The sequence below is a fragment of the Diachasma alloeum genome, unplaced genomic scaffold (genome assembly GCF_001412515.2).
Source record: "Diachasma alloeum isolate Michigan unplaced genomic scaffold, Dall2.0 Dall_scaffold_00271, whole genome shotgun sequence".
NCBI classification, from domain to species: Eukaryota; Metazoa; Arthropoda; class Insecta; order Hymenoptera; family Braconidae; genus Diachasma; species Diachasma alloeum.
This window is the reverse complement of record NW_021680410.1, coordinates 1881312-1891225: the sequence shown is the minus strand read 5'-3', so window position 1 is coordinate 1891225 and position 9914 is coordinate 1881312. Positions and strand designations below refer to the sequence as shown.

The 9914-nt window shown below is 36.2% G+C and overlaps 1 protein-coding gene across 2 annotated transcripts in view; it reads right to left on the bottom strand.

The window, feature by feature from the left end:
* LOC107037905 overlaps positions 1–6287 on the bottom strand; it is a 64480-nt gene extending 58193 nt beyond the window's left edge. For both annotated transcript variants that reach the window (XM_015256728.2, XM_015256729.2), the window contains exon 1: positions 5597–6287. The gene's annotated coding sequence lies outside the window, so the exon portion shown is untranslated. The remainder of the gene's footprint in view (positions 1–5596) is intronic.
* Positions 6288–9914: the final 3627 nt, after the last annotated feature.

The window sequence follows — 9914 nt, the reverse complement described above, 5'->3', positions numbered from 1 at the left end:
GCTCACACGAAAGAGCGGGTCGAGAAATGGCGTCCTAGGACCTCTCAAGATGGTGTTGAACCAGCGGAGACTCCTAGACCCCACTGGACAATGTTGTCACAATTGCGCTTTTCAATTGAAAACAGGCATCATCTTTAGAGAGATTTGTCATCTTTAAAGACTTCTGCACGCCATTTCTCGACCCGCTCTTTCATTTGAGCCAAAAAAAACATTCATATCTTGTCTGACATCTCTGCTACAAACTCTGGTCATCAACTCTGGTTTTCAGTTGAAATTGGAATTGTTAATTTACACAATAATAGGAGTGCATTGACGATTTTTTCTTAACTCGCAAAAATCTTCAAACAATTTGCTACCGATTGGTGATAAAATTTTTTGGAAATAATGAAGTAGGGGGGATAACGTCTTTTTTTCAGGGGAGACTTTTCAAAAATTTATTTAAAAAAAAGTCCTAACTAGCAAATGTTTTTTATTAGCTCGCAATTTTTTTCAAAACTACTTCAATGAGGAAAAAAATAAAAATTTGTAATATCTATATATGAGGGGCTAATTGATCGGATCTCATAGTTTCCGAGATAATCGCGAAAAACGAAAGGGCCAAAAAAAATTAATTTAATTTATCTTGTATAAGGCCTAGGAAGTGGAAAAACGCAGTCCTGATGTATAAAAATACAACTGCGTGAAACACACAGGCGTATCAAAATGCAACTGCGTGAAACACACAGGTGTATAAAAATACAACTGCGTGAAACACACATGTGTATAAAAATACAACTGCGTGAAACACACAGATGTATAAAAATACAACTGCATGAAACACACAGTAGTATGAAACTTCAACTGCGTGAAATACACAGCAGTATGAAAATTCGGCTGCGTGAAACACACAAACTTCACGCATGCGTGGAGTGTATGGAGTGTACGGGAGTGATTCACGCAATGGTGCGAATAGTCACGGCCATTAGGTTAATTTAATTGCATTCATTATTATTCTTATTATGTACAGTGTTTGTTTGTTTTTCTTCATTTCTGTCGATGGAAACTTGGAATCACGGTTTTTTCTTCGAATATGGGCGGGATATGAATATTTTTGAATTTTATGATCTAATGTTAATGAAATGAAATAAAATGTCAGGCAAGATGTGAATGTTTTTTGGGCCCGAACGAAAGAGCGATTCTCGAAATGGCGATTCTAACAGAATCAATTTTTAAATATTTTATGTACAATACCACAGACCCCTCGAGTGACTGGGCCATGAGTCATCGATTACCCGATTCACACTCACTCTCTTCTAGTGGACAATCGCACAAATCGAAATGCTCCCCTTTCCCTTCGTCACCTGGCAATCTTATTCACGACGCAATAACACATTACGAAACTCCGAAAATGATTAATACTAAATAATTCATTGAATCATGTTCCACCCCGGGGTAATTTAAAATACAGTTATTTCATGGGGCCAAGCAACCGGATCTCCAGAAACCAGTAATACAAATATTTCTCGTATGATTCACTCCGAACAGGTATCAACCGCTGAATGCTCGGAATTATTCTTTCGTATCTAATCGTTGCAGGTACCCGTTTATGTAAATAGAGGGGATATTTTTTTCAATTCAACTCTAGGGGAATATTTTATTATTTTTATTATTTTCTACAACTTTAGTGGAAAAATGAAATTAGGAGTATTTTAGGTCAAAATTACAATGACACAAACAAAAAAACTTTCGTTTGCTTTTCGTTTTGTGAAATTTGCCTCTCTATATAGTAAAAAAATAAGGACGTTTAAAAATTCAGGAGACGCTCCTCATTCTAACCCTCACTGTGACCCCAATTCTGACCCTAATAATGAAACTGATAAAAGAATAAAGAATTATATTTATCTCTTTAATATGTTCATATCTGTGTAGGACTTCTGGGGATTATTTGGGCGTCATAAGGGGGTTATGTGAGGTTTATGTGAGGGGTCAAATTCGGTGGGGACCAAATCCTTAAAAAATTATAATAACATTAGGGGAGGTTGGGGTAAAACGGACACTTTTGACTTTTTTTCAAATGTTAATGAGGGGTTGAAATGCTGATGAAAGTTAATTTTTTTTCAATACAAAGAACAATTCTTTCCCTTTGTGACGAGCCTGAGCTGAGCTCAATTGATAAATTCATTTCTGAGTTATGAATAATTTTAAAAAGGTCTACAGTGTCCATTTAACCCCACCCTCCCCTATACCTATCGGTACATCTATTCTATGTAAATAAATGGAAAAATAAATGGTTGAGTGTCACGACAAAAGGCGTTGGGCGGAGTCTTTTGTAAATAATAAAAATCTCAATTGTCCATACGAATTTCCGAAAAAAATTCTAAATTACTGAATTTATCATAAGTTATTAAGTTTTTTTATCTTCATGTGATTGATGACGGCAATAACTGCTTGAATCACATAAGAACTTGCTTGTTAATTAATTGTTTCAATCAAGTAAGAAATGATTCCACGAAATTTTCATTTTTTAGAGTTGAATATCGCAGAAACTATCTTCTATTAAATTTTCCAAAAAATTCACCGAATTCGGAATTCACTAATTTACTACGGATTCATTTTCAAGAACATCGCAAGAACCGTTTTCTCATAAGACGGGAAAATCGAGTTGGGGACACATAACCGCCGCTTGACCGATGATATCTCGCGTGTTAGAAGCCCGCATTTCTTTATTTCTTATCTCCTGAACAGTGCGGTATAGTTCAGTTAGTTTTTTTTTCAGTTGCTAAAGAATATTATAAACGTTACTCATGAAAAGCATGGGGACAATCGTAAGAAACACTTTTTTTCTAGGGATATACCTTAAATCTCTGTCTATTCGACGCAGGGAAAATTTTCTATTGAAAATCACTCTAAAAAAAAAATCTAGTATTTGTGCAAAGTATTCGCGTTTTTATAGGAATTTTTAAAAGAACTCTAGTGAAAAATGAAATAATTCTAGCAAGTTTTCCAAAAATTTGTAATTTTTAGCAGAGTTATTTCATTTTTCATCACAGTCTTACGAAAAATTCATACCTGCCCAAAACTTTGGGGAATTTCTGGACTTTCGGAATGATTTTTAATGAAAAATTTTCTCCATATAAAATAAACGGGAGATTTACAGTAAAATTCTCATCAAATAGTCGACTTGACTGGAATTTTTTGTGAGGATGAGTGAATCGAGAGTTTTCGCTGAGACATTTACATGGTGTAGGTACACGTAGAATGTAACAAGCGTTAGCCGCAACATTGATTTTTTCATGGGCTCAGAATGACTCATGGTTTCAACCCGTAGTAAATAGAATTATACTCGCGTGTAACGCAGTCCGTGAAATGTATATTGTCATATCTACAACTGGAAATTTAATTGATAAAAAAATCGAAAATTGATCGACAAAGCTGAAATAGTTGTTGATTTCTATCAATTCATTGACCTTAAATACTGTTGGCGTTATTTTTCATGGATTATCGCACGAATTTTCGGATTCAAATAAATTAATTCAAATGAATATAAATAGAGTGACATTTTTTATGCAGAAAACCATTGAATGTTCCAAGAGAACGAATTCCTCTCAAATACACAAAATTTAATTGACAAAAAAAATTTTAATTAATCGATGAAATTGAAATAATTGTTGATTTCTATCAATTCATTGACCTTAATTACTGTCAACGTCATTTTGAATGGATAAACGTACGAATTTTTGTATTGAAATGAATGAATTTTAATAAATATAAATAGAGGGACTTTTTTTATGCAAAAAACGATTGGATGTTCCTATTGGACGGATTCCCCTCACATATACAAGTTTCAACTGACAAAAAAAAATTAATTGATCGATAAAATTGAAGAAGTTGTTGTTTTCTATTAATTTATTGCTCTTAATACTGTCAACGTCAGTTTTCATGGATTAACATGCGGATTATTGTGTTCAAATAAATTAATCCAGGTGAATATAAATTGAGTAACATTTTTTGTGCAGAAAACTATTGAATGTTCCAATAGAACGAATTCCTCTCAAATCCACAAAATTAATTAATTGAAAAAAAAATTAAATTGATCGATAAAATTTGAATAATTGTTATTTTCCATTCATTCATTGACTTAATTACTGTGAACGTCATTTTTCATGAATTGACGCATAAACAAATAAATTACATAAATAAATGAAAATAAAATTTGAAATGAAAAAATTCAGTAGCGAAGTGGTAAAACGGTTCAAGTTGACTCATCTCCCAGTTGAGTTTTTCAGGAATATATCCGAATCTAAGGGAGATAGCGAAATTTGCAGATTTACATTTGTTGTAGCTCTCAATCGGCTCTACAAAAAAGGTTATAATAAAAATTCCGCCATCTCCCTTAGATTCGGAAATATTCCTCAAAAACTCAATTGAGAGATGAGTCGACTTAAGCCGTTTCCCCACTTCGCTACTGAATTAAAATTAAAATAAATCGAGCAACATTTTTTCTGCATAAAACTATTAAATTTTCCAATTAGAAAACCCGGAGGAGCCGTTAAAATTCGTATAAAAATAAAAAAATTACCGACAAAATTAACCTAATTATTCTTTTCTATTAATTAGTCTGCCAATTATTGTTCACGTTATTTTCGATGGACTGACGCACGAATTTTAGTATTTCCCATCCAATCACACCCAGCCACCGAGTCACCGACCTCGTCCATCCAACTCGATAAGGCTTCCACGGTGTCTTCACAAGAACCAAACGAGGAAAGGAAAATAATATTCAGGAAAAAATTGCGTTGCTCTTGGAGATAAGCACCTCATGTTTTTTCTTTAATTTTTTATCGCTTCCTGGACATTAGTAATGCGTAAAAAACCCTCACCTTGCTCGGTGCATAGGACAATGCGATGCATTAAACTTCTGAATCACTTTTTACTCTTTTCTTTTTCGTCTCTTCGCCAGACACTTCACCCTGATTGACCCGACATATCTGCTCTCCGCAGACAGTACGGAGAATTCAATTGCAGGAGAGTAGATACTCGACATTATTCCGACGTTGGGTGGAATTAAAAGAGAAAAAAGTGAAGAGAAATGAAAATTTACTTTAGTTTTGGGGAATTAACTCATGTTGATTTTCCTGAGGATCATTTTTGGGAAATATCTCGGAAACTAAGCGAGCTACCGCAATTTTGGTGACTATATTTTTTGCAGAGAATTTCAAGATCTACAAAAAATGTTATCATCGAAATTTCGCTATCTCCCATAGATTAGAAGATATTCGAAAGTGTAACTTGACTTTTGAGAGCGGATGGAATAAATTCTCGTTGAGGTGTGATATTTCAGTTTCAGTTGTGTTAATTCATGGTTCCTATGGAGCAACCTCTCGTCGACCCCCACCGGGGCCATTAGCACCTCATTCTCTCGAGAAAATCCTCACAAAACTCGGAAAATGCGTCTTCAACCGAACATTAAAGGCCTCTAGGTCACCCCAGATTACGGTTTATCTCGTGTCCCCCGTTAGCGTTACGACTTATCATTATCGCTCATAAATAAAAACGCTTTAAAAGTTTACGATTGCCCCAATCCACAACCCACGATCGTAAATAAAGGGATAACTACCTCGGAAAGATCCAGCAGTCAATCTTAGTCCTAGGATTATTCACTTTGGAATTGAAGATTTTCTCCAGCTCCTGTTGTTTTCGCACATCTTCAGACCCTTTCTGGATCCTCTCGTTGTTTTCTTTGTTTTAAATTCACTTCAGTCACATCACAAACTCAAAACAACACCAAAAATCCGGGCACTCATAAATGTAATTTTAAAAAACTCAATGAATTTACTTTATTTTCGTCGAAATTCCACGAAATCCGTCTTCATTTAACTACGAACACCTGATAATATTATTAAAATCATTGATTTGATGCAGAAAATGTTAAAATCGTGAGGAAACACGAATTTTCGTGGACGGTACTGAAGAAGAGAAACATTCACTGATTCACGTACTCAAAACAGCACTTAACATTCGTAATTCAGATGAAAAAAATGGCTCTGCATTAATGAATGATGAAAAAATCTTGTTTAATGTCATTTAAAAATCGTCAAGTCTTCTCGATTTATTAAAAACTCAGTTGAAACTCAATGGATTCACCTCATTTTCGTCAAAATTCCACGGAATGTGTCGTCAATTAGCTAGAAAGACCTCGATGATGTTATTAAAATAGTCAATATTATGTTCACAATAAGAAAACCGCGGGGAAACTCAAATTTTCGGCGCACAGTGCTGAAGAGGAATGACAATTCACGTACTCAAAACAGGACTTGACATCCAGAGTTCAGATTAAAAAGAAAAAAATCTAAGTTTCAAAATGAGTAACTCTTCATTAATGTCATTTAAAAAACTTTAATTCTTCTCGTCTTGTTACCTCAAGAGTGCAGGTAGAACAGACCATTCGCAAAGCCTTAAACCTCAATGAATTCACTCATTCTCATCAAAATTCCACGAAATGTGTCGCCAATTAACTGCAAAGACCTCGATGATGTTATCAAAATAGTCAATATTATGTACACAATAAGAAAACCGTGAGGAAACGCGACGAGAGCGATTCACGTACTCAAACCAGCACTTGACATCCCGAGTTCAAATTAAAAAAGCTAACTCTTAAATTGAATAACTCTTGATTAATGTCACTTGAAAAACTTCAATTCTTCTTGTTACCTCAAGAGTGCAGGTAGGCCATTCTCAGAGCCTTAAACTCCGTGAGTTCACCTCATTCTCGTCAAAACTCCACAGAATGTGTCGTCAATTAACTACAAAGAGCTCGACGATATTATCAAAATCATCAATATTATGTACACAATATGAAAACCTTGAACAAAACAGAATTTTCGACACACGGAATGACAGACCAGCACTTGACATCCCGAGTTCACATTAAAAAAAAACTCTTCAGTAATGTCACTTAAAAAACTTCAATTCTCCTCATCTTGTTACCTCAAGAGATCAGGTAGAACATGCCATTCACAAAGCCTTAAACTGCCTCAAACCCCCCGAATTCCCCTCACTCTCCTCAAAATTCCGCGGAATGTCTCGTCAATGAACTCCAAACACCTCGACGATATTATCAAAATCGCCAATAATAGCCGCGCAATCCAAAAACCGTGAGGAAACCCGAATTTTCGACACACGGAACGGCAGACCGATTCCCGAACTCAAATCAGCACTCGACATCCCGAGTTCACATTAAAAAAAAACAACTCTTAAAAAACTCTTCAGTAATGTCACTTAAAAAACTTCAATTCTCCTCATCTTGTTACCTCAAGAGATCAGGTAGAACATGCCATTCCCAAAGCCTTAAACTGCCTCAAACCCCCCGAATTCCCCTCACTCTCCTCAAAATTCCGCGGAATGTCTCGTCAATGAACTCCAAACACCTCGACAATATTATCAAAATCACCAATAATATCCGCGCAATCCAAAAACCGTGAGGAAATCCGAATTTTCGACACACTATACTGAAGAAGAGCGACAGGCTGGGCACTTTTGAGCGCGTGCATTCACCGAGTCACGTACAGTGGTGGCCTAGGGTACGACGAACGGTGGAACGGAACAAGGACGGAAAAAGTGGGCGCAGGAGTGAGACAGAAACGCCCGCTGTGTACAGTGGGTTTGGATTATTGTTGTGTTGGTGAGACGGTCAGGGGAAAGCGCGAGAGAGAGGGGCGTTATACAGTACATGGCGAAACAAGTCGGGTGTAGTGGGACTATGGGGTTCACGCCGGTGGGAGGCGGACGAAGAGGAGAAAGAAGAGGAGACTGTGCGTTTGCACTGTATAACGCGGACCTGCACGGACCTGTGTCTCGGCCATTGGCGTCGACATCGTCTTCAGGTGGTCGCTCCTCACCTCCTTCGGCCTCGGAGACATTTCGATGTCCTTGAATTCGGGATTCTACGCGCGTGCACGCGCTCGCTGTCTTTGTTGACCTGGAGGGCGCGAGGTTGGTGGTTCTCGCTTGGTTACGAGGGGTTAGCGGCGTGTGGGGAGGGGAAAAAGTTTTGGAAGGCTACCTGCGATGGGATGGGACAGACGGCTTTTTGGGAAGGGCGGGGGGGGGGGATGGGGCAGGTTCTTGGGGATAAGTTCAGCGCAGGGGGTTGGGATCGCGCGGCGACGAGTAGGGGAGGGTAGGGTAAAACGGACACTTTTGACTTTTTTGAAATATTCATGACATGTTGAATTGTTCATGAAATGGAATAATTTCATTTTTTATTTGAAAAACAATGATTCCTCTTTGTGATGAGCTTAGACTGAGCTCAATTGATAAATCTGATTCTGAGTTATGAATATTTTTTAAAAAGTCAAAAGTGTTCATTTTACCTTACCCTCCCCTAATCGAGGGGATGGGGTAACCAGACCAAAAGGTAGATGGAAAATTCATTGTTTTTAGGAATTGAACATTGTAATATGATTTTTATGAACAAAAGGGGGAAATTGCTTCTGCACTGGGGATAGTAGGGGAGGGTAGGGTAAAACGGACACTTTTGACTTTTTTTGAAATATTCATGACATGTTGAATTGTTCATGAAATGGAATAATTTCATTTTTCATTTGAAAAACAATGATTCTTCTTTGTGATGAGCTTAGACTGAGCTCAATTGATAAATCTGATTCTGAGTTATGAATATTTTTTAAAAAGTCAAAAGTGTTCATTTTACCTTACCCTCCCCTAATCGAGGGGATGGGGTAACCAGACCAAAAGGTAGATGGAAAATTCATTGTTTTTAGGAATTGAACATTGTAATATGATTTTTATGAACAAAAGGGGGAAATTGCTTCTGCATTGGGGATAGTAGGGGAGGTTGGGGTAAAACAGACACTTTTGACTTTTTTTTAAATTTTAATGAGCGGTTGAAATGTTGATAAAATTTGATCATTTTTCCTAGAATACAAAGAATAATTCTTTCCCTTTGTGACGAGCCTAAACTGAGCTCAATTGATCAATTTGTTTCTGAGTTATGAATAATTTGAAAAAAGTCTAGTGTCCGTTTTACCCCATCCTCCCCTATAGTTATTTTTGTTAGTAGGGGAGGTTGAGGTAAAATGGAGACTTTAGACTTATTTTAAATTGTGCATAACTCAGAAACAAATTTATCAATTCGGTAGCGAAATGGTAAAACGGTATGAGTCAATTTTGACTATTGATCAGTTTTCAATTAATATCTCGGAATCTAAGGGAGATAGCGATATTGTTGTTACAAACTTTTTTGTAGAGCCGATTGAGTGCTACAACAAATGAAATTACAAAAATTTCGCTATCTCCCTTATATTTGGAAATATTCCTCAAAAACTCAACTGGGAGATGAGTCGACTTAAACCGCTTTACCACTTCGCTATTGAATTAAGTTCAGGTTAGGCTCGTCACAACGGGAAAGAATTGTTTTTGTACTGAAAAAAAAATTATTAAATTTCATCAAAATTTCAACTCCTCATAAACATTTTTAAAAAAGTCAAAAGTGTCTGTTTTTCCCCGACCTCCCCTAAATTAGTAGTATGCTTCCGAATGGTTATTTTGCACATCATTTCCTTCTATCGTGGATAATTCGTTGTTTATTTCATTTTATCAAATTGAATAAGATTTGTTTTCAACTGATTTTGTCAGATTCTCAAGTTAGTGGAAAGTTGTCATCATCATTATTCTTATTAATCCATTCTTCTGTACAACCATTTGTCTTTTTCAGGTCTAGCTCTCCTCTCAGTTCTTCGATAAAATGTTATTTCAAAAAATACAAAATTTCTGCGAATTTGCAAATAAACCAAAGGGACATCCAAACAAATTTTTTAAGCCGTCGTTCAATCAATTCAGAATATTTTTTTTAGTTATCGCGGAAAAAACGATTTTTGAAATATTTAAAAAATTTGCAAAATTTAATAAATGAATTG